This window comes from Aotus nancymaae, unplaced genomic scaffold, assembly GCF_030222135.1.
Source record: "Aotus nancymaae isolate 86718 unplaced genomic scaffold, 86718_ANA_hifiasm-v0.15.2.pri h1tg000004l, whole genome shotgun sequence".
NCBI classification, from domain to species: domain Eukaryota; kingdom Metazoa; phylum Chordata; class Mammalia; order Primates; family Aotidae; genus Aotus; species Aotus nancymaae.
This window is the reverse complement of record NW_026988415.1, coordinates 35,272,986-35,298,997: the sequence shown is the minus strand read 5'-3', so window position 1 is coordinate 35,298,997 and position 26,012 is coordinate 35,272,986. Positions and strand designations below refer to the sequence as shown.

General features: G+C 37.1%; 2 pseudogenes; both read left to right on the top strand.

Annotated features, from left to right (window-relative positions):
* Window positions 1–8,053: 8,053 nt before the first annotated feature.
* Window positions 8,054–8,617, top strand: LOC135268134 (high mobility group protein B3-like; annotated as a pseudogene).
* An 11,765-nt stretch (window positions 8,618–20,382) lies between these two features.
* On the top strand, window positions 20,383–25,734 carry LOC105716918 (bromodomain adjacent to zinc finger domain protein 1A-like; annotated as a pseudogene).
* The last annotated feature ends 278 nt before the right edge of the window (window positions 25,735–26,012 follow it).

Genomic DNA, 26,012 nt, shown 5'->3' with positions numbered 1-26,012 from the left:
GACTCTTTACAGAGAAAAGATGTTGACCCCTGGTTAAACACCCACCAGTAGATTACAGACATTATGTTGATTATGAGGAGGAAGAGGTTGGAAAAGTAAGGGAAAATGGTGAAATAAAAAGAAATGCTGCTTGCTGTCAGCTTTGTTAAGGTGCCAGTTAACCTACGCTAGTTCTTTAAAATCTATTCCCTGTGAGTTAGCAACACACTGGAGTTCAGCTAAGCCGAATATTTTGTAGTTTCATGAAAAGATATTTTTCTATTAATTATCCTTTGAACCTCTGTTGGTGTTGTTTTCCAACATATTTTAAGTCATTTTTTTTCCTCTTTTGTCAACGCTTCTTCTTCTTTTATTACTATGGATATATGTTCTGTTCTAGTCTTCCAAGACAGAAGCATTTATTTTGTAAAAATCATTTCTAGAATTCCATTGCCCTTGAACTTTGGGAAATTTATATGTACATGTTTGCAAATTTAAAACCATATGAATTCCATGACCTGTCACCAATACAAGTTGGATATGGAAGGTACCCCTTGCCTATACTATAGTTTCAATTATAGATTGAAAACTTAGAGATGAAACTTACATTTCTTTAGTATATGAAAATGAGAACCAATAACACTTTTGTTGAGTTTCCTTTTTGACCTCAGAGGATGAACTGATAGTGTTAAGCAGTGATGTGGTGTACTGGTAAATGTTTAGTAACTGGCTTCAAGAGGTGGAGGGTAGAGGGCTGCAAAAGAGTCCTGATTTGTGGCATTTGCTGATTGCCATAGTATAAATACTGCCATTATGGCCAATTTCAGGCTACCAGCTTGACATCAGTAAAAGTAGAATTGGGAAGAGATATGAACAATTGATTCTTAGAAGTGGATAAAAGCCAGCTCCAGCATATCACTAGAACTCAGTTCAAGAAGTTACTTTCATCTTGGTCTGTGTAGATTTATAAGCTACACACAATATTAACAAAAATGAGATTGCTGTTATAGTTGTTTCATATGTTACACATAGGCTTGTCTCCACTACACAATATGTTTCAAAATATATTTTAAAATACATTTCAAAAATATTTTGCTGCACCAACTTTTAAGCTTTTGCAGTGCAATTTGTGTATTATTCAGAAGTAAACCAAAAATAAATTTGCTCATGGATCTTGCTGCCTGCTTTAACAGCTTTTGAGGGAGGATTTTTATTATATTTATAGTAGATGAAAATAAAACAGATTGCAAATCCTTTTTTTAACTAGAATCATGTACCAAATTTTGGGTCCAAATTGTATAGGATAAGTTAACTAAATTTCATTATATTTACCAGTATGAGTATCTTTCTGTAAGCATATTTATATTTAAATAAACTTTAAGAAACAGATTTAGGAAGATAGAGAGTAGATTTGTGATTACCAGAGGCCTGGGAAACCAGTGGGGAAGGAGGATGAGTACAGGTTAGTTAGTGGGTGCAAATATACAGTTAGAATAAGACCTAGTGTGTGGTAGATCACTAGGGTGACTATAGTTAACATTAATCTATTATACACTTCCAAATAGCTAGCAGAGAATAATTTAAATGTTCCTAAGATAAGAAAAAGAAAAATAGTTAAGGTGACGGATGTTCTAATTACCCTGATTTAATCTTTACACATTATATGAATGTATCAAATTATCATTTGTACTCTGAAAATAGGTACATGTGTTATGTACCAATAAAAACAGATTTAGTGGCCAGGTGCGGTAGCTCATGCTTGTAATCCCAGCACTTTGGGAGGCCGAGGCAGGAGGATCACTTGAGGTCAGGAGTTTGAGAAAAGCCTGGCCAACATGGTGAAACCTCATCTGTAGTAAAAATACAAAAATTAGCTGGGCACGGTGGCAGGCGCCTGTAATTCCAGCTGCTCAGGAGTCTGAGGCAGGAGAATCACTTGAGCCCAGAAAGTGAAGGCTGCAGTGAGCTGAGATGGCACCACTGCACTCCAGCCTGGGCGACAGAGTGACACTCCATCTCTAAACAAATAAATACATACAGATTTAGTAAAAATTACCAAGATGTTAATACAAAGCTCTTAAAAAGTCCTATATACCAGAATTCTATATACCTTGGGCCCTTCTATTCAAAGTACCCCAGTGCTAAACTAATTATGAGATTGGTTTGCTTAGGAACAGAAAGTCCACTCTCTCATCATCCAATTAATGAAGATTTGAATAGAATTTTACTCCTAAGGCAGTGTCATAAATGATGGTCCAGAGAGCTGAAAGAATAAATCCTCTCCCAACTTTCTCAACAGTATTTTCTCTGTCATTTGTCCTCATCCCACCTCTCTTACCACAAAGCCATCAGTGTCTTTCAAAGACTTTCTAACATAAACATCCCTCCCTTCTCAGTCAGCCAAACCCTGTGGAGGAGTGGACATTGGTAGCATGGCTAATTTTCCAGACCACCTCTATTCATTTCCTGGAGAATTATTTCTAAAACTCAGTTTTAGAAAATTCAGTGAAACAAGAGAAGCAGCATTTCAGAACCAAGAAATTGTTCTTGCCTCTGTCTCTCTCTTTTTTTTTTTTTAAGGAGGGAGAGAGGGAGGGAAAGAGGGAGTGAGGGAGGAAGAGAAAAAGAGAAGGAAGAAAGAAAGAGAAAGAGAAAGGGGGAGAGAGAACAGGAGTCTTGCTCTATTGCCCAGGCTGGAATGCAATCTAAAAATAGGTATTAAAAACCTCTTTTATGCTGATAATTGTGCTTAACAGCGGAGACAGGAAGGAATAAGGGAAGAAAAAAACAAACAGCCAACCAATATTTCATTTAAGTCTATGAAATGCCATGCAATTGCTGAAGAGTGATTTACTTCCAATTATGTAGTCACTTTCAAAATAGGTGTAATGTGATACTGAGAAAAATGTATGTTCTATGGACCTGGGGTGAAGAATTCTATAAATATTCACTGAGTTTACTTGTTCCAGGTCTGAGTTCAAATCATAGATGTCCCTGTTAATTTTCTATCTCATTGATCCATCGAATATTAACAATGTGGTGTCAAAGTCTCCTGCTATTACTGTGCGGGAGTCCAAGTCTCTTTATAAGTCATTAAGAACTTGTCTTATGTATCTGAGTGTTCCTGTATTGGGTGCATATATATTTGTGATCATTGACTCCTGTTGTTGCATTGATCCTTTTACCATTATGTAATGTCCTTCTTTGTTTCTTTTAGTCTTTGTTACTATTAAAGTCTGTTTTTCAGAGACGAAAGTTACAACTCTTGTGTTTTTATTTTTTTCTCTCTCCATTTGATTGGTACGTCTTCCACCAACCCTTTGTTTTAAGTCTTAGTATGTCCTTGCTTATGAGATGGATCTGGATACAGCGTACTGATGGGTTTTGACTTTTTATTCAATTTTCCTGTCTGTGTCTTTGATTGGGGCATTTAATCCATTTTAATTTAGGATTAATATTGATATTTATGAGTTTAATATTGTCGTTTAATGCTAGCTGGCTATTTTTCCCATTAGTTGATATAAATTCTTCATTATGGAGATACTCTTTACCTTTTGGTAAGTTTTTGGGATGACTGATACTGGTTTTTCCCTTCTGTGTATAGTGCTTCTTTCAGAAGCTCTTGTAAAGCAGGCCTGGTGGTGATGAAATGTCTGAGTGCTTGCTTGTTCACAAAAAAATTTATTTTTCCTTCATTTATGAAGCTTAGTTAGGCTGGATATGAGATTCTGGGTTGAAAATTCTTCTCTTTCAGGATATTGAATATTGACCCCACTGTCTTCTAGTTCGTAAAGTTTCTGCTGAGAGATCTGCTGTGAGTCTGATAGGCTTCCCTTTATGGGTAACCTGACCTTTCTCTCTAGCTGCCCTCAGAATTTTCTCCTTTATTTCAACTCTGGTGAATCTAATGATTATGTGTCTTGGGGTTGTTCTACTTGAGGAATATCTTTGTGGTGGTCTCTGTATTACCTGGAGTTGAGTATTGTCCTGCCTTACTAGGTTAGGAAAGTTTTCCTGAATAATATCCTGAAGAATATGTTCCAGCTTGGATTCATTCTCTTCATGACATTCAGGTACACCTACCAAACGTAAATTAGGTCTTTTCATATAGTCCCATATTTCTTGGAGACTTTGCTCATTCCTTTTTACTCTTTCTTCTCTAATCTTGTCTTCTCATTTCATTTCATTAAGTTGGTCTTCGACCTCTTATATCCTTTCTTCTGCTTGATCAATTCGACTGTTAAAACCTGTGCATACTTCACAGAGTTCTCGTATTGTATTCTTCAGTTCCATTAATTCACTTATATTCCTCTCTAAATTGTCTATTCTCATTAGGATTTCGTCAAACCTTTTTTCAGGATTCTTAGTTTCTTTACATTGGGCTAGTACATGTTCTTTTAACTCACAGAAGTTTCTTATTATCCACATTCTGAAGCCTAATTCTGTTAATGGAATGCACTCGTTCTCCATCAGGCCTTGCTCCCTTGTTGATGAGTAACTGTGATCCCCTGTAGAAGGAGAAGCATTCTGATTTTGGGTATTCTCAGCCTTTTTACGCTGGTTTCTTCCCATCAATGTAAATTTATCCACCTGTCATCTTTGTAATTACAGACTTTCAAATTAGGTCTCTGAGTGGACGTCCAACTTGTTGATTCCCAGTGCCGAAATCTGAGCAACCCACTGCACCGGCTAAAACAGCAGCGTTAAGATTCATGGTGCTTTTCTGCCTGGGAATCTCCGGTCTGGCTTCCTTCTTGAGTCCCTTTTTCAATCAGCTAAATAGGTGACTCTGCCTTCCTGGAGCTCCAAACGTCGACCAAAAGGGGACCCAGTCCCGTTTACTCTGCACTGGGAACCGCCACCCTGGGGTGCCAGCAAAACCACCGTGCCGGCCACAAGAGTTGTGCTGGCGACCCGTGGGGCTCCTCTGCTGGGAATCTCCTGGTCCGTGAGCAACAAAAATTCGTCTGAAAGTGTGGTGTCCTCTTGTTCTCTGCACTTTCACTGAGAGCTACAATCCTGAGGTATTAGTAATCGGCCATCTTGGATCTCTCTGCCTCTGTCTCCTAAAGCAAGTCATGGAGCTTTGTCAATTTCGGGACCTCATTCACACAGACTTTCGTTTCTAGGCATCTCATTGGTTATTACAGAATTACAATAGTTTCCTGGCTTTGCTGAATAGTAGAGCCAGCCAGGCTGCTCCAAAAGACCTGGGTAACCATACCACAGAAGGACATCAAAAGAGCTAAAAGGATGTACATATCTTTTGCCATTTCAGTGCTGGCTTATAGGCTGAAGGAAAAGTAAAGGCTACAAGATAGATAGCCGCCCCCAAAAAAATGCTCAGGAAATGAGACATAGAGCTCAGGAAATACACAGCAACCTTTTCTACAGGGGTAATCTGATAGGGCCAGTGGCTGGCCAGTGGAGACAGTGCTACAAACTAGACTACTTGCCCACCAAATCCCATGAAGCAACAGCTGCAGGAAGCAAAGACCATACAATAAGAAAAGCTCTACTCTATAAACCTCAGCTTTGTTCTCTGGCTAAGTATTTGGGTGCTGGGTTAAGACCACCCCAGAGCACATTTGGGTATTTGCCTAGTGACCTGCAATATAAACCATGTTTTTTTGGCAGTAATGAGTAAAGCAGTTGACAGCCAAACAACTTTATTTCACCACTTCTTGGGATATAATTCTGATTGCTGGGAAAATCATAGGCACATTGGTGGATTCTAACATGCCTTCTATTTAGAAGATCTGCCCAGGAAGCTGTCATGAAGAATATTTGCTGGAAATTACAGGCAAACATTGCACAATCCTTGCAAGCAGGACTTGCCTTTTAATGAGTAAACATTCCTGAAATTTGAATAGTAAATTGACCCTCACAATAACCTAATAAAATAAGCATTACCCCCATTTTCAGAGCAGGAAACTGAAGCTTAGAAAAGTTAAATGACTTTTCTGAAGCCACAAAGCCCTTAGGTCTGTTAGGTAATAGATTCAGGAAAAAAAGAATCTGGGGAAAGAAGACAAGCTGGATGAGGACAGAAGGCAGAGTCCAAAAGGGTGTAAGGAAAAGGGAGAAATATTTTATGAATCCTAAATTTCTACTTTGAGAAAATTGGTCCATAGATATATCCTTCATTAAAATAAGAACACGGGTACATAGCAATGTCCCCACCTCTCCACATTCTTTCTCCCCGGTAGTGGACAGTGTGGATTAGTAAATTATTGAGTTCAGTTTGACTATTAGGTTCAAAGCATCTCTGTACATCCCAGTGGAGATGTACAATAAACATAGTTATATGGGTCTAGAGTTCAGGGGAAAATTCTAGGCTGAAAGTTCATGTATGGAAGATACTAGCCTAAAGGTAGATGATAGAACAAAGGAGTTTTTCAACTACAAGGGCCAGGGACAGGAGCAGCCCTGAGAAACACTCACACTTAAGGGATAGGTAAAGAAACAAGGACTTGTGAAGGAGAAAAAGAGTGGTCTGTCCTCCCCCAACCACCCTCAGCTTCTCAAGGACAAGAGCTGGCTCAGGAAGAAGTGGCTCAGGAAGGATGTGGGGACTGGGGGCAAAGTGGTTACATATCCTTCCAGCTTTAAGTGCTGTATCGACCAACTATTGTCTGGTGGTAACCAGGGATGAGCTGTGAGAAACCAACCTTACTCAGAAATAAAAAAGTATTTCCAGCTTCCTTGACAATTCTTTTTCATTTTGAATGAGTTCTAAGGGGCGACTCAGTAGCTGACACTTGCTGTGCTTAGCAAAGAGCCATCAACTCTGCTACCACCTGGTTTTCTTTCTTGATTTTAGACAAACTTTGAGGAAATACAGGGAGGCTGGAAGCAGGTTAAGCACCTTGAATTTGGCCTTGAGTAGCTTCAAGCCATGTGTCTCTTGTATCTTTCTCCTTTACTCTTGTGGGATACCACAATCTAAATTAATGCTTTGAGAATTGCTCCACAAATCAAAGATTCTCTGTTTCACCTTGGGCGGTCATTTTCACCCTTCCAAGGACTTAATTCTTCTACCTAAGGAAAAAGTTTTAAAAATAAAAAAAAATATCATTATACTATGGGAACAAATCATTCATTAAGTAACAAAATAATTTTGAGGTAATTGTTATTGGTATTACTACTACTTGTGGGACCACTACTTTTATTCTATAATAATCTGTTGACCACCTGTTATGTGTCAGAGACTGGAGATACAATGATAAGAGTACAGACAAGGTCCTTGCTCTCGCAGAGCTCACATGTTAATAGGAAAGACAGCGAATAAAACAAGTGAGCATTAATGTAATAGAGAGATAAATTTTAAAACATAAATAAAATTTGGTCATAAGATAGAGTGTTGGAGTGGGATTAAGGGCAACTTTAGATTAGATGGGGTAGTTTAGACACTCTGATGAGGTGATATTTCATATGAGACCTAAAAAATCAGAAGCCAGCCATACAAATAAGAAAGGAACGACAATTCCAAGCAGAGGAAACCTCAAGTTATACAAATGATCAAAGTGTTTAAGGAACAAAAAGCAGGTTAAGGACAACTGTCTATTTATATGCAAAAGAATAAAGTTGAACCTCTACCTCATCTCACACCATATACAGAAATTAATTTAAAGTGTATCAAAGAACTCAATATAGGAGCTAAAACCATAAACCTCATAGAATACATAGGTATAAATTGTTGTGACCTTGAATCTGGCAATATGTTTTAGATATGACACCAAAAGCACAAGCAACAAAGGAAAAGAAAGATAAATTGGACTTCAAAATTAAAAGCTTCTGTGCATCAAAGGACACTATCAAAAGAGTGAAAAGATAACCCATATGAGGGGGAAACATTTTCAAATCATGTATCTGATAAGGGCCTAGTATCTAAAATATATAAAGAACAAGAAGGCAGCCTAATTTTAAAACACACAAAAGGCTTGAGTATATATTTCTACAAAGATTATATGCAAAAGGTCAATAAGCACATGAGAGGGTGCTCAAAATTATTAGTCGTTAGAATGATGCAAATAGAAACACATGAGATGGGCTAGGGAACAATACAGTCAGGATGGCTAAACGTGACCACAAGAAACCAAAGGGCAAGATGTCTCCTTATGCCTTCTTTGCACAGATGTACAGAGAAGAACATAGGAAGAAAAACCCAGAGGTCCCTCTCAATTTTGCAGAATTTTCCAAGAAGTGCTCTGAGAAGCGGAAGACCATGTCTGGAAGAGAAAAATCTAAATTTGATAAAATGGCAAAGGCAGATGAAGTACACTGTGATTGGGAAATCAAGGATTATGGACCAGCTGAAAGAGGCAAGAAGAAGGACCCTAATGTCCTCGAATGGCCACTGTCTGGATTCTTCTTGTTCTGTTCAGAATTCCACCCCAAGATCAAATCCATAAATCTTGACATCTCTATTGGAGGCATGGCAAAAAGGCTGGGTGAGATGTGGATTAACTAAACTGACAGTGAAAAGCAGCCTTACATCACTAAGGCAGCAAAGCTGAAGGAGAAGTATGAGAACGATGCTGCTGACTATAAGTATAAAGGAAAGTTTAGTGGTGCAAAGAGTCCCACTAAAGTTACCTGGAAAAAGGTGGAAGAGAAAGACAAAGAAGATGAGTAGGAATAAGAGGAAGAAGAGAAGGAGTAAGAGGGGGAATAAAAAAACTTTATCTGTCATCTTGTGAATATCTTAGAGTAGCGGAGTGTCATAATTGACACAGCTCTTGAGAAGTGTCTGTTGCCCTCATTAAGTTTAATTACAAAATTTGATCCTGATCATATTGTAGTCTCTCTAAATGCTCTAGAAATTGTCAGTGGTTTACATGAAGTGGCTGGGTGTCCAGAGCATCCTGAAACTGTATCAAATTCATTCATATTTCCAAATATTTTTAAAGTGAAAAGGCACTATGGTGTTCTCCATATTCTGTGCACGTTGTGGTTGATGTGACAAGGCATTTAAAGATGTTTCTGGCACTTATTTTTTTTTTAAGGTGGCATTAAGTCTATGGTTATTGGCTTGAAAAGCTGAGTTATCAACTGTATATATCTATAATTTGTAAAAAGAAGAAAAAACCCTGACAAACTCTTCATGCTCTTTGTCTGGCCTTGAGGCTGTGGGGGATGATGCCTTTTGGAGGGGCTGTAGCTCAGGGTGTGCTGGAGGCTCCACCTGTTGACTTTGCATGGGCATCCATTTAGCCTCAGGTTGTCTTGTTTCTGTGTTTAGTGACATAGCATTCTGCTGCCATTCTTAGCTGGGGACAAAGGGGGGTTAGCTGGCATAAGAAGTATGTGTTATTTTTTATTTGTTTGTTTTTTAGTAAAGTGCGGTAGTTTTAAAACAGTTTTGTTTTTTTTTTAGTTTTTTTTTTAATTGCATTTTAGGTTTTGGGATACATGTGAAAAACATGCAAGATTGTTGCATAGGTGCACACGTGGCAGTGTGATTTGCTGCCTTCCTCCCCCTCACCCATATGTGGCATTTCTCCCCATGCTATCTCTCTCCAACTCCCCACCCCCCCGCTATCCCCCCACTCCCCCCAACAGACCCCAGTGTATAGTGCTCCCCTCCCTGTGTCCATGTGTTCCCATTGTTCAACACCCACCTATGAGTGAGAACATGCAATGTTTGATTTTGTGTTCTTGTGTCAGTTTGCTGAGAATGATGGTTTCCTTCAAACAAACTCTAGAATTCTTAATTGTCAGCAAAGCGAAGACCCACTGGATCAATGAAAGTTTAACAGCCTTCTGTACTTAAATATGATTTGCAATGTTCTGTTATTTTTTTCTATTTTTAGAATGCTGAAATGTTTTTAAGTTAAACAGTATTATACTTAAAAAATATATGAGATATCACTTTTGACTCACTAGAATAGCTATAATAACAACAATTTTAAAAACAGAAAATAACTGTTGGGAAGGAATAGAGAATTTGGAACCCTTGTACTTTTCTGGTAGATGTGCAATATCATGCAGCTGCTGTGAAAAACAGCTTGGCAATTCCTCAGAAAAAGTTACACAGAGTTACTATGTGACCTAGCAATTCTACTTCTAACTATACACACCCCAAAATCAAAGCCAGGAACTCAGGCAAAAACTTGAGCATGAATATTCATGGTAGCTATGGATATTCACAATGTTTATAGTTTCACAGTGGCCAAAAAAATAGAAATAACTCAAATATTCACTAACCAATGAATAGATAAAATGTGTCAATTACATACAATGGCATATTATTCAGCCATAAGAGAAGGAAGTACTGATAAATACTAAAACATGAATGAACCTTGAAAACATTATGCTAAGTGAAATAAACTAGACACAAAAGGCCCAAATTGTATGATTTTTTTATATGAAATGTCCAGAACAGGAAAATTTATAGAGATAGAAAAGAGATTATTTTCTATCAGTGCCTGGGGGAAGCGGGAATGGACAGTGTAGGGAAGGAGGAATCATTATTTTTCAACCTTCATAAATTCCAGTTAAAGCAGATCCCTGTAATAAAAGGCAGATTAAAAAGAGAAAAGCAAAAGGAAGTTTATTACCATGTGTATATAATAAGTATTTATACTTACATAAATGTATGTATATTATATAGTTATGTAAATATAAATACATATTATATATGTATAATATGTACTATATAGTTATATAAATATGTAATACATTATATATGTTATATATTATATAATATATAATTATAATATATAATTTATATATGTTATACTTATATATTATATATAAGATTATATAATATATAAATATATATAAGATTATATATAATATATAATTACATATATGTTATATATAATATGTATATAACATACATATGGACAATACCCAGAGAATGAGTAATTTTCAAAAGGTAGCTTTCAAGTCCACCTTATGTAGCACCATCAACAAACCACAGTAAGTTTTTAGAGAAGTGACAAGACAAAGGAGGAGGACTGTGACTCTCTAGGGGTGATAACTTGTGGGAAGGCAAATAAATGGCAGATAAAGACTTGTTAGTAAACCTTGTTAATGTAGATTTGTGTGTTGCCATCTCAAGGCTTGTGAGAATCTAAAATTTTCTTCAGTGGTTAGCCTTTGTTCTCCCCGGTAGAAAGGACAGGTGGTATATCTTTTGTCTTTGTAAATGTATGTTCTGTTTTTAGACAAAAAGAGGGAGGACAGAGAGCTTTCCTGCATCTGCTTTTTCTCAATTGCCTTCAGCTCAAGACAATCCTTATGCTAAAGAGGCATATTTGGGGGTGGTATATTCTGGTCTCCCACAGGAGAGATTGCTTAACATTTATACATCATGAAAAAAAGAAAACTAAATCATCATGAAAAAATACAAAGAGTAAAAGAAAAATAAATTTAAAACATCATGAAAAAAATAAAAAGAAAAATAAATTAAAATCAGTTTCAACTCCAGAGGACATCATGAAAGAATAAAAAATAAAGTAAAAATTAAAAAGAATATTCAGTTTCTTTCAGGTCAATAAAAATATTTTAAAACTAGAAAATGGTGATGGTTGCACAACTCTGTGGTCATACTAAAAACTACTTTAATTCAGTGAATTGTACAGTTTGTAAAATACATCTCAATAAAGCTGTTATGTATTTTCAAAAACCAGGCTAATGTGATAGGAAAATAGTAAGCAAGAGGGAAAGTGACATAAGGGGCAGAAATGGAAATTTCCTAAGGATGTCATCCTCCTACGGCCACATGAAGGTCTAAGGCTCATGATGCTAAGTATAGGCTTAGCAACTTCCTTAGCTTCTTTGAGCTAGGCAAAAGGGCTTTTCTTTCTTGTAGAAATTAGCACTCCAAAAGAAAGGAACGAAGAACAAAATAACAACTCAGGGAGAGAAAGAGTATTTGTCCCTGTATCTAGAGCAGAGGTAGTCCTAGTACCCTCCCTAGTCCTATAAACGCTAGGAATGTCCTCCCAACACCCCACTCCAAACACTGTAGACACATAAGAGGAATCAAAGAAGCAATGGAGAGGCTACAATGTGGGGAGAATGTCCTTCTTGCCACAAGGATGTGGAGGTTTGTTTAATGGCTTCCTACATCACATTAGTTCTCTCCAGAACTGTGGCCCAAGAATCACCTTGGTTAACATTAACTACATTTTATTAAATGCTCACTGTGTGCCAGGCATTATGATAGGTCAGTTCACATAGTTTATCTCATTTGATTCACACAACAATCTAGTGAGGATTTTACACAATTGTATCCCCAATTTAATAGCTGAGGAAACTGGTAGAGATGGGTCAAAATCCCGCTTAAGATTTCATAGATCATCAGAACTGTCATAGAAGTCCCGACCATTTTAACATGCCCTTCAGCATCACATCATACTACTCTGTCTCTTCTGACCCCCAGGAGTACTCCTATCATGTGAGGTTATCAGAGGAAGCTCTGAGATCATTCTACAAATTACAGGTATACTCTAAATATATTTTATTTTTTAATATGGTTAATTTAGTGGGATAAATACACAAAGTTTTGGTCAAGAAGGAATGTAACTGGCCGCCTTAGGGGAGATAGGTAGAGAATCAGAAATATTCTGTCTATATACCTTCATCAGGCCACTTGTCTGACCCACCTGAGGTCCATGAGAGAAGAAAGGCAAAATGTGTTTGTTATCAGGATTCCAGCTTTATTTGTTTCCATCATCCCATGAAAGCCATTATTCTGGAATTGTAGCCTAAAGTTGCCTTAGCTAGCAATCATAGTGAAGAGATACTAATCATTTACTCTCTAGTAAGTGCTGTAGTAGTACTTTTACATACATTATCTTGTTTGATCCTGACAACAAGCCTGAGTAATAGGTAGTATTTTATCATCTCCTTTTTATGACTGGGAAAACCAAAGCATATTTACAAAAACAAACTTATCCTAGACCTCTCAGCTCATAAAAATACTGACACTGATGTCCATTTCATGCCACAGAACCCTTACTTTTATTTCTTAACTTTTAAAAATTTTGGTAAAAGTACATGACATACAATTTACCACCATAACCATTTTTAAGTATAGTTTAGTAGTCTTAAGTATATTCACGTTATTGGGAAACAGAGCTCCATTTTGCAAATCTGAAACTCTATATCTATTAAACAGCAATTGCCCTTCTATCCTTCCCCCAAGTCCACCCCCATTGTACTTTCTGTTTCTAAGAGTTTAAATACTTTAGATACCTCATATATGTGAAATCACATGGTATTTGTCTTTATGTGATTGGTTTATTTTACTTAGCATAATGTCCTCAAGTTTCCTTGGTATTGTAGGATATAATAGGACTTTTTTCTTTTTTAAGGCTGTATGATTTCCATTGTGTGGTATGTGTATACACACACATATATAATGTATATATAAATATATATATATATAAATTTTACAAGTAAAAATATGTAATACATTTATATTTTCTTTGTCCATTAATTTTGTTTATCCATTCATCTGTCTATGGGAATTTGGGTTGCTTCTAGCTCTTGGTTATTGTGAAAATAGTGCTGCTGTGAACAAGAGTGTGCAAATATCTATTTGAGACACTGCTTTCTGTTTCTTTAGATATATACTTAGAAATGGGATTGTTGATTTACATGGTAGATCTATTTTTAATTTTGGGGGGAGGCTTCATGCTGTTTCCCATAATAGTTGCACCATTTATAATCCCAACCACAGTGCAGAAAGGTTGCAATTATCCACAATTTTGCCAACACAGGTTATTTCCTTTTTTTTTTTTTAATAGTAGCCATCCCAATAGGAGTGGGGTGATATCACTGTGTTTTGATACGCATTCCTCTGATGATTGGTGACATCGAGCATCTTTTCATATGCTTCTTGGACAGTTGTATATCATCTTTGGAGAAATGTCTATTTAAATCTTTCACCCATCTTTTAATCTTGTGATTTAGTTTTTTGTTGTTGAATTGTACAAGTTCTTTATATTTTGGATATTACACTTTATCAGGTATATGATTTGCAAATATATTCTTCCAGTCCATAGATTGCCTTTTCATACTGTTAATTGTGATCTTTGATGAAAAAGGTTTTTCAATTTGATTCGGTCTCATTTTTCTATTTTTGTTTTTTTTACCTGTACTTTTAGTCTCATATCCAAAAAAATTATTTCCAAGTCTAGTGCCATTAAATTTTTCTCCTATGTTTTATTCTAGGTGTTTTGTAGTATTGGGTTTTATGTTTAGGACTTTAATCTACTTTGAGTCAATTTTTGTTTTGACAAATATACACAATTTAACTCAAAGTGGATTAAAGTCCTAAACATAAAACCCAAATATGGTGTAAAATAAGGTTCCCACTCTACTCTTTTACATGTGAATACCCTAGCACCATTTTTTGGAGACTATCCCTTCCCCCACTTGAAGGGAAAGTCTTTTGCATCCTTGAGCATTATTTCACCATATACATGAGAGTTTATTTCTGGTCTCTCTATTCCATTCCATTGGTCTATATGTCTGTCTTTATGCCAGTACCACACTGTTTTGATTACTGTATTTTTGTAATATGTTTTGAAATCAGGAAGTGTGAATCTTTCAACTTTGTTCTTCTTTTTCAAAACTGTTTTGGCTATTCAGGCTTTCTCGAGATTCAGTGTGAATTTTAGGATGGATTTTTATATTTCTGCAAAATATCCCATTGGAATTTTGATAGGGATTGTACTGAATCTGTAGATCACATTGAGTAGTATGGATATGTTAACAATATTAAGTCTTCTAATCCATGAACATAGGATATCTTTCCATTTATTTATGTCTTAATTTCTTTAAGCACCATTTTGCAGTTTTCAGTGTAAAAGGCTTGCATCTCCTTGGTTAGGTTTATTCCTACGTGTTTTGTTCTTTTTGGTGCTGTTGTAAATGAAATTGTTTCTTAATTTCCTTTTCAGATTGTTCATTGTTAGTGTGTAGAAATACAACTTATTTTTGCTTGTTGATTTTGTATCCTAAAATTTTGTAGAATCCCTTTATTAGTTTTAACAGTTCTATGTGGAGTATTTAGGGTTTTCTACATATAAGATCATGTTTTCTGTGAAGAAGAATAATTTTACTTCTTCCTTTTCAATTTGGATTTTTTTTTCAATTTTTTTATCACTTAATTACTGTGGCTAGAATTTCTAAAGCTATGTTGGATAATAGTGGTAAAAGTAGGTCTCATTGTCTTGTACCTGATATTAAAGGAAAAGTTTTAATCATACCAATGAGTATGACCTTAGTGTGGGCTTTTCCTATGTGGCCTTTATTACGTTGAGGCATTTTCTTTCATTCCTAGTTTGCTGAGTGTTTTTATCATGAAAGGTTATTTCACCTTGTCAAATGCTTTTTCCATAATCTCAATTGAGAAGATCATGTGGGTTTTTTCTTCATAATGCTAATGCAGTGTATTACATTGATTAATTTTATTGACTCATTCTTACATTCCAGGAATAAATTTCACTTGGTCATAATGTATAATTCTTTTAATGTTCTGTTGAATTCAGTTCACTGGTATTTTGCTGAGAATTCTTGTATAAATATTCATCAGAGATATTTAGTTGTAAATTTTTTTTTCCTTGTAGTGTCTGTGTGGCTTTTATATCAGTATAGTGCTTAACTTATAAAAAGAATTTGGAAGTGTTTCTTCCTCTTCAATTTTTGAAAGGAGTTTCAGGAATATTGGCACTAATTCCTCTTTAAATATTTGGTAGAATTATCCAGTGAAGCCATCTGGTTCGGGATTTTTATTTGTTGGGAGGTTTTTAATTATTAATTTAATCTCCTTGTTATTGGTCTATTCAGTTTTTCTCTTTCTTCATGATTCAGTTATGCTAAGCTGTGTATTTCTAGAACTTTATCTATTTCTTCTAGGTTATCCAATTTGTTGGTGTACAATCATCCGTAGTATTCTCTCAAAATCTCTTTGTATTTCTGTGGCATCAGTTATAATGTTGCCTCTTTCCTTTCTGATTTTAGTTATTTGAGTCTTTTTTCTCTTTTTCTTCATTAACCTAGCTAACAGTTTGTCGATTCTGTTAATCTTTAAAAAAAAAAAAAACTTGTTAATTTCTTCATGTTTTCTATTCTCCATTTTATTTATCTCTCTTCTAATTATTATTTTTCTGCCACTAGCTTTCAGTTCAGTTCATTTTTTTTCTAATTTCTTGAGATATAAAGCTAAGTTGTTGATTTGATATCTGCCTCTTTCTATAAACTTCAACTTTTGCTGTGTCTCATGCAGCATACAGATTTTGTATTTGTGTTTTCGCTTTTAAAACAGAAAAAAAAACTTGTTTTGTCTCAAGATCTATTCTAATTTCCCTTATGATTTATTTGACTCCTTGGTTGTTTGAGTGGTTTGTTTAATTCCACGTATTTGTGGATTTTTTTCTACTGCTGTTGATTTCTACCTTCATTGCATTGTGATCAGAAGAGATACTTTTATAATTTCCATCTTTTTGAATTTGTTAAGACTTATTTTACAGCCTAACATGTGGTCTATTGTGGAGAATGTTCCATGTACACTTGAGAAGAATGTACACTCTGCTGTTGTTGGATAAAGTGTTCTGTGTATGTCTGTTAGTTCCAATTGGTCTATAGTGTTATTAAGTCCTTTATTTCCTATTGATCTTCTGTTTGTTCTTTCCATTGTTTAAACAGTGAGGTATTGACATTTTCTACTCCTATTTTGGTATTGTCTATTTATCCCTTCAATTCTATCAAAGTTTGTTTTATATATTTACAAGTTCTGGGGTTTGGTGCATAAATATTTATAATTGCTATATCTTCTTGGTGAATTACCCTTTTATCTTTAAAAGGGCAAAAAAAAAAGGTGAAGAAAAGGGCAAAGAAGAAGGTTCTTCTTTGTGTTTTGTAACACTTTTTTATTAAAGTCTATTTTGTCTGATAATAGTACAGCAACCCCTCCTCCCTTTTGGTTACCATTTGCATAGGAGCCCTTACTTTTAGCCCCCATGTTATACAGCCTTACTTCCGGCCCTTCATGCTTTTTTCTTGTGGAGTGAGAGCGGGAGCTTTGAGTTCCTTCTAGAGGCTAGGTATATGCTAAGATATTTTATTATTTCTCCTTAAATCCAGTGGACAAATGAGTAAGGCCTGTGGTAATCCAGGGGTATAGATGCCCCCCTTAGGGAAGAAGATATATGGAATATCAGAGAGTCTTGCCTACACATTCATAAGATGACTTCTCTAAAACTTCCCACTGCTCCTATGTAATCACCTGGAACTAACAAAATGGCACTTCAATCACTCAAAGCCTTTTCAAAGGGTCCCGCTGAAAGCCTTTTCAAAGGGTCTCTGATATTATCTATCACTGAAATGAAGCAAAGTTTGAAGGACTCCTGACTCTTTCAGCCTCCTTCTTCTCATCTTTTGCCAAGAGTGCCCTGTGACCTTAAAATTCAGAGTTAGCAGTGGTCAAGGCTAGTGAAGGTCTTTGAAGTCTTTCTTATTAGGCCAGAAAAAGGAAAATATAAAATGAGGCTTCCATCTAGATCTGTAAACAACTTATCTGAAAGTCAAGTCCTGTGAACTAACATAACATTTTGTCTTCAGAGGAAGGCTTTTTACCCATATCTGAGTGCCTGGGTTTCAAGGCTGTTCTTGGGACTTCCACCAAGTGGGGCCCTTCAAAGTAATCTTTCAGAGAACTGCATGTAGGCAAGATCATTTGTAAGCTAGGGCAATGGCAGTAGAACTAGTTGCTGCAGCTAAGACTCTACCAGTTACCTGCATTCCCACTTTCATCTCCCCATACCTCAGCCAGTTTTAGTTCTCACTGACTTATATCCTTTACAGAATAGCCTCTTGCAATAATGCAGATATTTAGGTTGGCTATAGCTGGCTTTGTGCCTGTAGGTCTCTGATAGAAATAATCTAATAATAGGGTTTTGTGTGAAAGTAGAGAGCTGAATGACATCAAATAATCATGAGGCATCCTGCTGATTAATGGGCCAATTGTCCTGAAGTTCATCTGGTCTGAACTTGGCTAGAAAATATCAAACATGGATTGTTATCCAAAGCAACACAACAGCTGCTCCTTATAGCTTCCATGTTATCCTAAAATGAGAAATGACAATCAAATTTTTTACTCACAGACGAACCTTTACCTGGGACTCTCATCAGCTTTTCTTCATGATTCCTAAAAGATCAGCTGATCTTTAATGCATATAACCTGATCTTCCCCTCTGTGTGAGATTACCAAATGTCCAGTCTCTAAGCATTCTCATTCCTACTCCAAGAAATGATGTCTATAAAAATTGGCCTTTCAATATACAACTCAGAGTATGTAAACTATAAGATTTATTTAATCACTTGTACATAAGCCCCTGGTTTCCCCTTGGCTTTTCTTTCTGTCATTTATTTTGTTTTCTTCCTTTAGGCAGGGGTGCAGGAGTCCCAGTGTTTTCCTTGGGAGGAAAGAAAGCCCTCAATAAAAATATCGTATTACAAAAAATAAACTATTGGTAAGCTTGCCACAAGAGACAAACAAAAACATCATCAGAAAATAAAAACGTCTTTGGTAAATTTCAATGTGGTAGCCCCCATTTTAGTGAGTTTTTAGTGGTGTACAGGTTTTATTGTTGTTATTGTTGTTTTTCAATTACTTGGTTTCTTTTGGGAGATGAAAAGAAATTATTATTATCTTTTAATAAAAGATAAATACTTTGGCTTTACAAAAGCAAGTATTCAGAACAGATCAGAAAAGTTAAGAAACTTCCTCATCTATGGCTGCCTATTCTGGGCCCACTACTGACCTTGACGTTAAGCCCAACCAATGGAATCTCTAATAGGGATCTGATCTTTTCAGAAACACTTCTGTGTCTTTACTTTTGCTAGCTTCTTGGTTGACCTCTTTCATGATCTCCCTTCCCCCTTAAACTGGAGTCAGTACTCTTGAGAGACTAGCCAGACTTCACTGTGAGAGAAACTGAAGTCATAAAGCTTTCTGTTACATGTTCTGACATCACCCAAAGGAGTTATGGCCTTCACATGTATACCCTGAAATTGATCCCTTTGTTTTAAAAATGTTTGTTTTCTTCTTTTGTTTAAGACCATCTCCTTGACCCAGCAATCCCATTATAGATATATACCTAGAGTAATATAAATTATTCTACTATAAACACACATGTTTTTGAATGTTCACTGCAGCACTCTTCACAATAGCAAAGTCATGGAATCAACCTAAATGCCCATCAATGACAGATTGGATAAAGAATATGTGGTATGTATACACCATGGATTACTATGCAGCCATAAAAAGGACAAGATCATGTATTTCATGGCAACATGGATGGAGCTGCAGGCTATTATCCCCAGCAAACAAATTCAGGAACAGAAAACAAAATACCACATGTTCTTACTTATAAGTGGGAGGTAAATGATGAACACAAAGAAGGAAGCACGAGACAGAGACACTAGGGTCTACTTGGGAGAAGAGAGTCGGAGGAAGGAGAGGAACAGAAAAGGAAACTACTAGGTCTGCGCTTGATTCCTGGGTGATGAAATAACCTATACAACAAACCTCCATGACATAAATTTACCTGTGTAACAAACCTTCACATGTACCCCAACAGCACCTCCTTGGATTGGGCAAGGTGAACCTCTGTAGGTCCTAAAAACTTAAAAAGACTTTCTCACAAGTATCTACTTGTTCCTTAATCTTCAAGCAACACTGCACTCTACTATCTGGGTCACATCAAGAGGCCCTCCTCAGGGCAGACTTGGCACTCTTGGGCTTTGTGATTTAAAGTACAACTGGGACGACTCAATGTGATAGACTGTCTTTTTATTCGTTCTTAACCATTTTGGCAGAGGGACAGATTTCTTATCTTTTAGAGAATAACACCATGTAGTTAGCTAGAACAAGTATGCAGCATGTATTATGAAGTCTGGAAATTTTCTTATGGAAGGCTGCATATTCTGCAGCCTTAAATGTTTCAGTCTGAGCGTTCTGCTGATCTATGAATCCTCATCTCAGGCCTAGCCAATGGACCCTCTAAACAGGGAGCATGCCTTCCCAGGAGGCTCTTCATATTTCAGCTAGAAGCCAGATGTTTGAACTCTCGCTTGCACCACCACAAGAATACATATTCCTAACTGATCACCCAGATCTCACTTCATTACCCCCTTAAACCATAAAGTCTTATTCTAAGTGTCCTGGCACCACACAAAGGAATGATGACCTTTAGGTGCTTTCCCACAGATACAGTACTCATTACTATAATTTTCAAGTTTTGTACTTTTTTTAGACTTCTGTTTAGACAGCAGGATCTCAGTCATGTGGTTGGCCAAGGTGAAACAGTGCTGTCCTAAAAGTTTCTCTCTTGCCAATGTCTAACTCTGTTTCTGGACAGTTCTCACCTCTGGGCAGACATGTGGTTTAACATGCAAGTCCTAGATAGTATACAAGAAGACATGGCCGAAGTTTGTCAGTTGAGATGCTGGGAGAAGTATGCCTGAGGCCTGGGCTGCAGTGAGAGTGCTTTGGAGACCGAGGTCAGTTTGAAGTACATAAAAATTTAGTGACATTTTATACTGGCTTTCCTCATGTCTCCACCAGCCCACAAGATCAAAAGAAGCCCTTAATCTCTGTCAGAGAGGAGAAGAACAGATCCCTTACTTTGAGCATAAGCTGAGAGGAACGCGAGAGAAAGGCTTGGAGATTTCTAGGGCAACACTTGCTGGTAAAAAAAAACCTGCATCTCCTTGGTGGATAAGTGACAAGATTATAAGATGATGGCAGAATGCAACAGAAGGTAGGAAAAGGCAATAGGGCTCACGACTTTTTCACGTTGAGAAAAGAGAGAATGAATGTGATATTGTGATAAATTAAAATAATATGGTCTCTGCCCCAGTTCCTTGCACACAGCTCCTAAAACCCTCGGAATCTCTAGAGTAACAAAAGTGTGTGCTAATGAGATGACTGGTGGCAGGGTCACCTAGATAGCTTCAGAATGGGGGCTGGTCATAGGAAAGACCAGTATAGAAAATTGAGACTTTCAGCCCCATCCCTTCAACCTCTGGGGAGGGGAGAGAGGCTGGAGGTAGAATTGATCACAAATGGCCAATGATTTAACAAATCATGTAGTCTGCATAAAAACCTAAAAGGACAAGGTTTGGAAATCTTTCTAGCTCCTGAACTCATAGAAGTTCCTGCAGAGTGGCATGCACAGAGAGGGCACAGAAGCTCCACACTCTTGCCCCATACCTTGCCCTACGTATCTCTTCCATTTGGCTGATCATCTGTATCCTTTATAATAAAGAGGTAAACGTGAATAAGGCATTTTCCTGAGTTCTGCGAGCCACTTTAGCAAATTATCGAACTTGAGGAGACTGTCACAGAAACTTTGGTTTATATCCAGTAAGTCAATAGTATAGGTGTTAACATATTATTTGTAATTGTCATCGGAATAGGGGACAATCTTATGAAACCGAACCCTTAACCTGTGGGATCTGATGCTACTTTTAGGTAGATAGGAATAGAATTGAGATAAATTATGAGACACCCATTCAGTGTTCACTAGAGAATTGCTTGGTATGTGTGGAAACACACACCTGAACCCAGCTGCACATCTGGTCACAGAAGTGTTCTGCGTTGTGTTGAGTGAGTATATGAGAATAGGAAAAACACCTCATTTTTCCTATCTGCAATAGGGAGACAGCCAAAAGGGACACCCCACAGACACATTAGGGAAAGCCTGCTATTTGCAGTTTTTGCCTCTCACTGGCAGACATGGGCAGCAGAAACATACAAATATTCTTTTTCTTTTCTTTTTTATTATACTTTAAGTTCTGGGGTACATGTGCAGATTGTGCAGTTTTGTTATATCGGTATACACCTGTCATGGCGGTGGTTTGCTGCATCCATCGCCCCATTATCTACATTAGGTATTTCTCCTAATGCTATCCCTTCCCAATTCCCCCACCCCCTGCTATTCCTCCCCTAGCCCCCACCCCCCAGGCCCCAGTGTGTGATGTTCCCCTCCCTGTGCCTGTATGTTCTCATTGTTCAACACCCACTTAAGAGTGAGAACATGCGGTGTTTGGTTTTCTGTTCTTGTGTCAGTTTGCTGAGAATGATGGTTTCCAGTTTCATCCATGTCCCTGAAAAGGACATGAACTCATCCTTTTTCTGGGCTACATAGTATTCCATGGTGTATATGTGCCATATTTTCTTTATCCAGTCTATCATTGATGGGCACAGAATCTATGGAGAACTTAAACAAATTTACAAGAGAAAATAACCCCATAAAAAAGCGGGCAAAGGATATGAACAGACACTTTTCAAAAGAAGACATTTATGCACTCAACAAACATATGAAAAAAAGCTCATCATCGCTGGTCATTAGAGAAATATTCTTAATTTTATTCACATAAATAAGACCTAACTAAATTTCGTGGAGGACTGTGAGGAGAAATGATATCCGAAAAGTGCAGGAAAGGAAAATCCTTAGAGGAATGAAACTCAGGAGGAAATGAGAGAGCACATAATTGTTACACAACATGCTAGGAGACCCATATGCTCCCCATTTGCTTGGTGTGGGGAACATAGTGATGCTAACTGACATCCTGCTCCAAGTCCTCCTAATCCACTTGAGGCACGAATACAGTGCACTCGAACCACACCCTACCCAAGAGTGGTGGGCTTTATGTGTTATCCTTTTAAATGATACCTGCCATTTTCTAGACCATTTTGGGGATTCTTTTTAAAGTATACATGTTGAGGTGCTTTCTTCTTTTTGTGTCTTGCATTTCTTTTATATTTGTCTTTGTTTGCTTTTCTCTCCCTTTGCAGTTTATTTTTATTTTTTGGCTTATAAAGAACTTTTTTTATATAGGCTATTGAGGTACAGGTAGTCTTTGGCTACATGAGTAAGTTCTTCAGTGGTGATTTGTGAGATTTTGGTGCACCCATCACCCAAGCAGTATACACTGCACCATATTTGTAGTCTTTTATCCCTTGCCCCCCTCACCCTTTCCCTCAAGGCTTCAAAGTCCATTGTATCACTCTTGTGCATTTTCATTCTCATAGCTTAGCTCCCACATATCAGCGAGAACATACGATGTTTGGTTTTCCATTCCTGAGTTACTTCACTTAGGATAATAGACTCCAATTTCATCCAGGTCAATGTGAATGTCATTAATTCATTCCTTTTATGGCCGAGTAGTATTCCATCATGTTATATATACCACAATTTCATCATCCACTTGTTTATTAATGGGCACTTGGTTGGTTCCACAATCTTGCAATTGTGAATTGTGCTGCTACAAACATGCATGTGCAAGTATCTTTTTCGAATAATGACTTCTCTTCATCTGCATGGATACCCAGTAGTGGGATTGCTGGATCAAATGGTAGTTCTACTTTTAGTTCTTTAAGAAATCTCCACACTGTTTTCCATAGTGGCTGTGCTAGTGTACATTCCCACCAGCAGTGTGGAAGTGTTCCCTGTTCACCACATCCATGCCAACATTTACTGTCTTTTCATTTTTTGATTATGACCATTCTTGCAGGAGTGAGGTGGTATTGCATTGAGGTTTTAAGTTGCATTTCCCTGATCATTAGTGATGTTGAGTGTTTTATTTTTTTATGTTTGTTGGCCATTTGTATATCTTCTTTTGAGAATTGTCTATGTCACTAACCCATTTTTGATGGGATTATTTGTTTTTTCTTTCTGATTTGTTTGAGTTTCTTGTGGATTCTGGATATTAGTGTTTTGTCAGATGTATAGATTGTCTGTTAAATACCCTGATGCTAAAGGCAAATGTGGTAATTCTCAAGTATTATCCATCAGAGATATTTCTTATTGGTCTTCACCTTTGGAAATTTGTGATTGTTTTCTCCTTCTATTTAGATAACAGCCCCCTCAGTCTTGTGGTAAGCTAAAGTAAAAACCTGGTAGGTCATCGCATCAGCTTGGAGACTCCCTCTACAATGTCCAAAAGTTCTGTAATACATTAACAATGACCTGCTGACACAAGAGTGAGGTAAAATGGAGCACTACCTAACAACAGCCTTCTTTTGTACATCATTCTTCAGTCCCTTGCTTTCTACTTGGATCTTACTTTCAGCCTTGCCCCAAATGAAATATACAAATACACACACACACACACACAAAATGTGTCTTCAAGAAATTTGTAAAATTCTTCATATGCAAGCAAGTATAAAAGTCTGAAAGAACTGCATCTGAGAACCCTTTGGGGTATTTTTTTCTGGGTGAGGGAATTAGGGGAGTTCTGCTTTGTTTTCATTATAAGTTCATTTGTTTCTTGTTGCCTCTTTAGAAATGTCTTCACTTGCAAATCCACTTTCTGTAATCTTAAAAAAGCAGCACATGCTCTCCTATTTGGTCTGGCAAAGTTGACCCTCCTCTGTCTCAGGCTTTTCTGAATCTTTCTCTTCTCAAAATGTTTTTTACTTCAAGCCTTTCTCCAAAACATTTAAAAAGTAAAAACTTATCTTCAGGAAGCAAAAATTCATTAAGATGCTGGTACACGGTATGCATCACACTCATAACAAACAGTCTTTTGCGATGCTGAAAACATGGTTCTTTGTGATGGCTGTGATAGGGGTCATCATACCTACTGTGTTTGACCAAAGCTCAAGACTGTGCCTGAAGGAGATTGATGTTGTCCAGAATGTCGACCAAAGCGACATTCCAGAAGACTCTCCTCTACACAGAGACCATCCTTGGAAAGTGATGAAGACGTGGATGACAGTATGGTAGGTGACGATGATGAAGCTGATGGTGATGAAGAAGAGGATCAAAGTGAGGAAGAAGAGTATGAGATAGAACAAGATGAAGATGACTCTCAAGAAGAGGAAGAAGTCAGCCTACCCAAATGAGGAAGACCACAAGTTAGAGTGCCAGTTAAAACAAGAGGGAGACTTAGCTCTTCTTTCTTTAGTCATGGCCAACGACAAGAACCTGGAAGATACCCTTCAAGGAGTCAGCAGAGTACACCCAAAACAACTGTTTCTTCTAAAACTGGTAGAAGCCTAAGAAAGATAAACTCTGCTCCTCCTACAGAAATGAAATCTGTAAGAATTGCCAGTCGTTATACTTGCCACAGTCATGGCCCACTGCAAGCAGATGTATTTGTGGAATTATTTAGGCCTTGTAGAAAATGCAGAGGCAGGAAAAGTGCTAATAATACACCAGAAAATAGCCCCAACTTCCCTAACTTCAGAGTCATTGCCACAAAGTCAAGTGAACAGTCAAGATCTTTAAATGTTGCTTCAAAACTTTCTCTCCAAGAGAGTGAATCCAAAAGAAGATGCAGAAAAAGACAATCTCCAGAGTCATCGCCTATGACACTGAGTCAAAGGAGTTCTGGCCGACAGGGAAGAGTTCGTGAGTTGTCTGCTTTTGAACAACTTGTTGTAGAACTGGTACAACATGATGACAGCTGGCCTTTCTTGAAGCTTTTTTCTAAAATCCAGGTCCCAGACTACTATAACGTCATCAAAAAGCTCATTGCCTTAAATATAATTTGTGAAAAGGTGAATAAATGTGAACATAAATTAGCATCTGAGTTTATTGATATTGAGTTAATGTTTTCGAACTGCTTTGAATACAACCCTCGTAACACAAGTGAAGCAAAAGCTGGAACTAGGGTTAAATGTTTTTTCATATTCAGGCTCAAAAGCTTGGACTCCACGTCACACCCAGTAATGTGGACCAAGTTAGCACACCACTGGCTACAAAAAAGTCACAAATCTGACTTTGTCCTTCTAAAGGATGTATTTGAGGAAAAACAAATTGTTCATGAAAATGGAACATTAAATCATTCTCTAAAGCAGACATATATGTATAAAGCAATAACAACTGATTGACCACATGAAAGTGTGGCCTGCACTATATTCTCAATTTTAATATTAAGCACTCAGGAGGATGTAGGAAAGATTTCCTTTGCTGCAGTTTTGTTCAGTATCTAATAAGTCTGATAGATATATTGGATACAGTACTGGTTTACAGAGGTTTTTGTACATTTTTGAGATG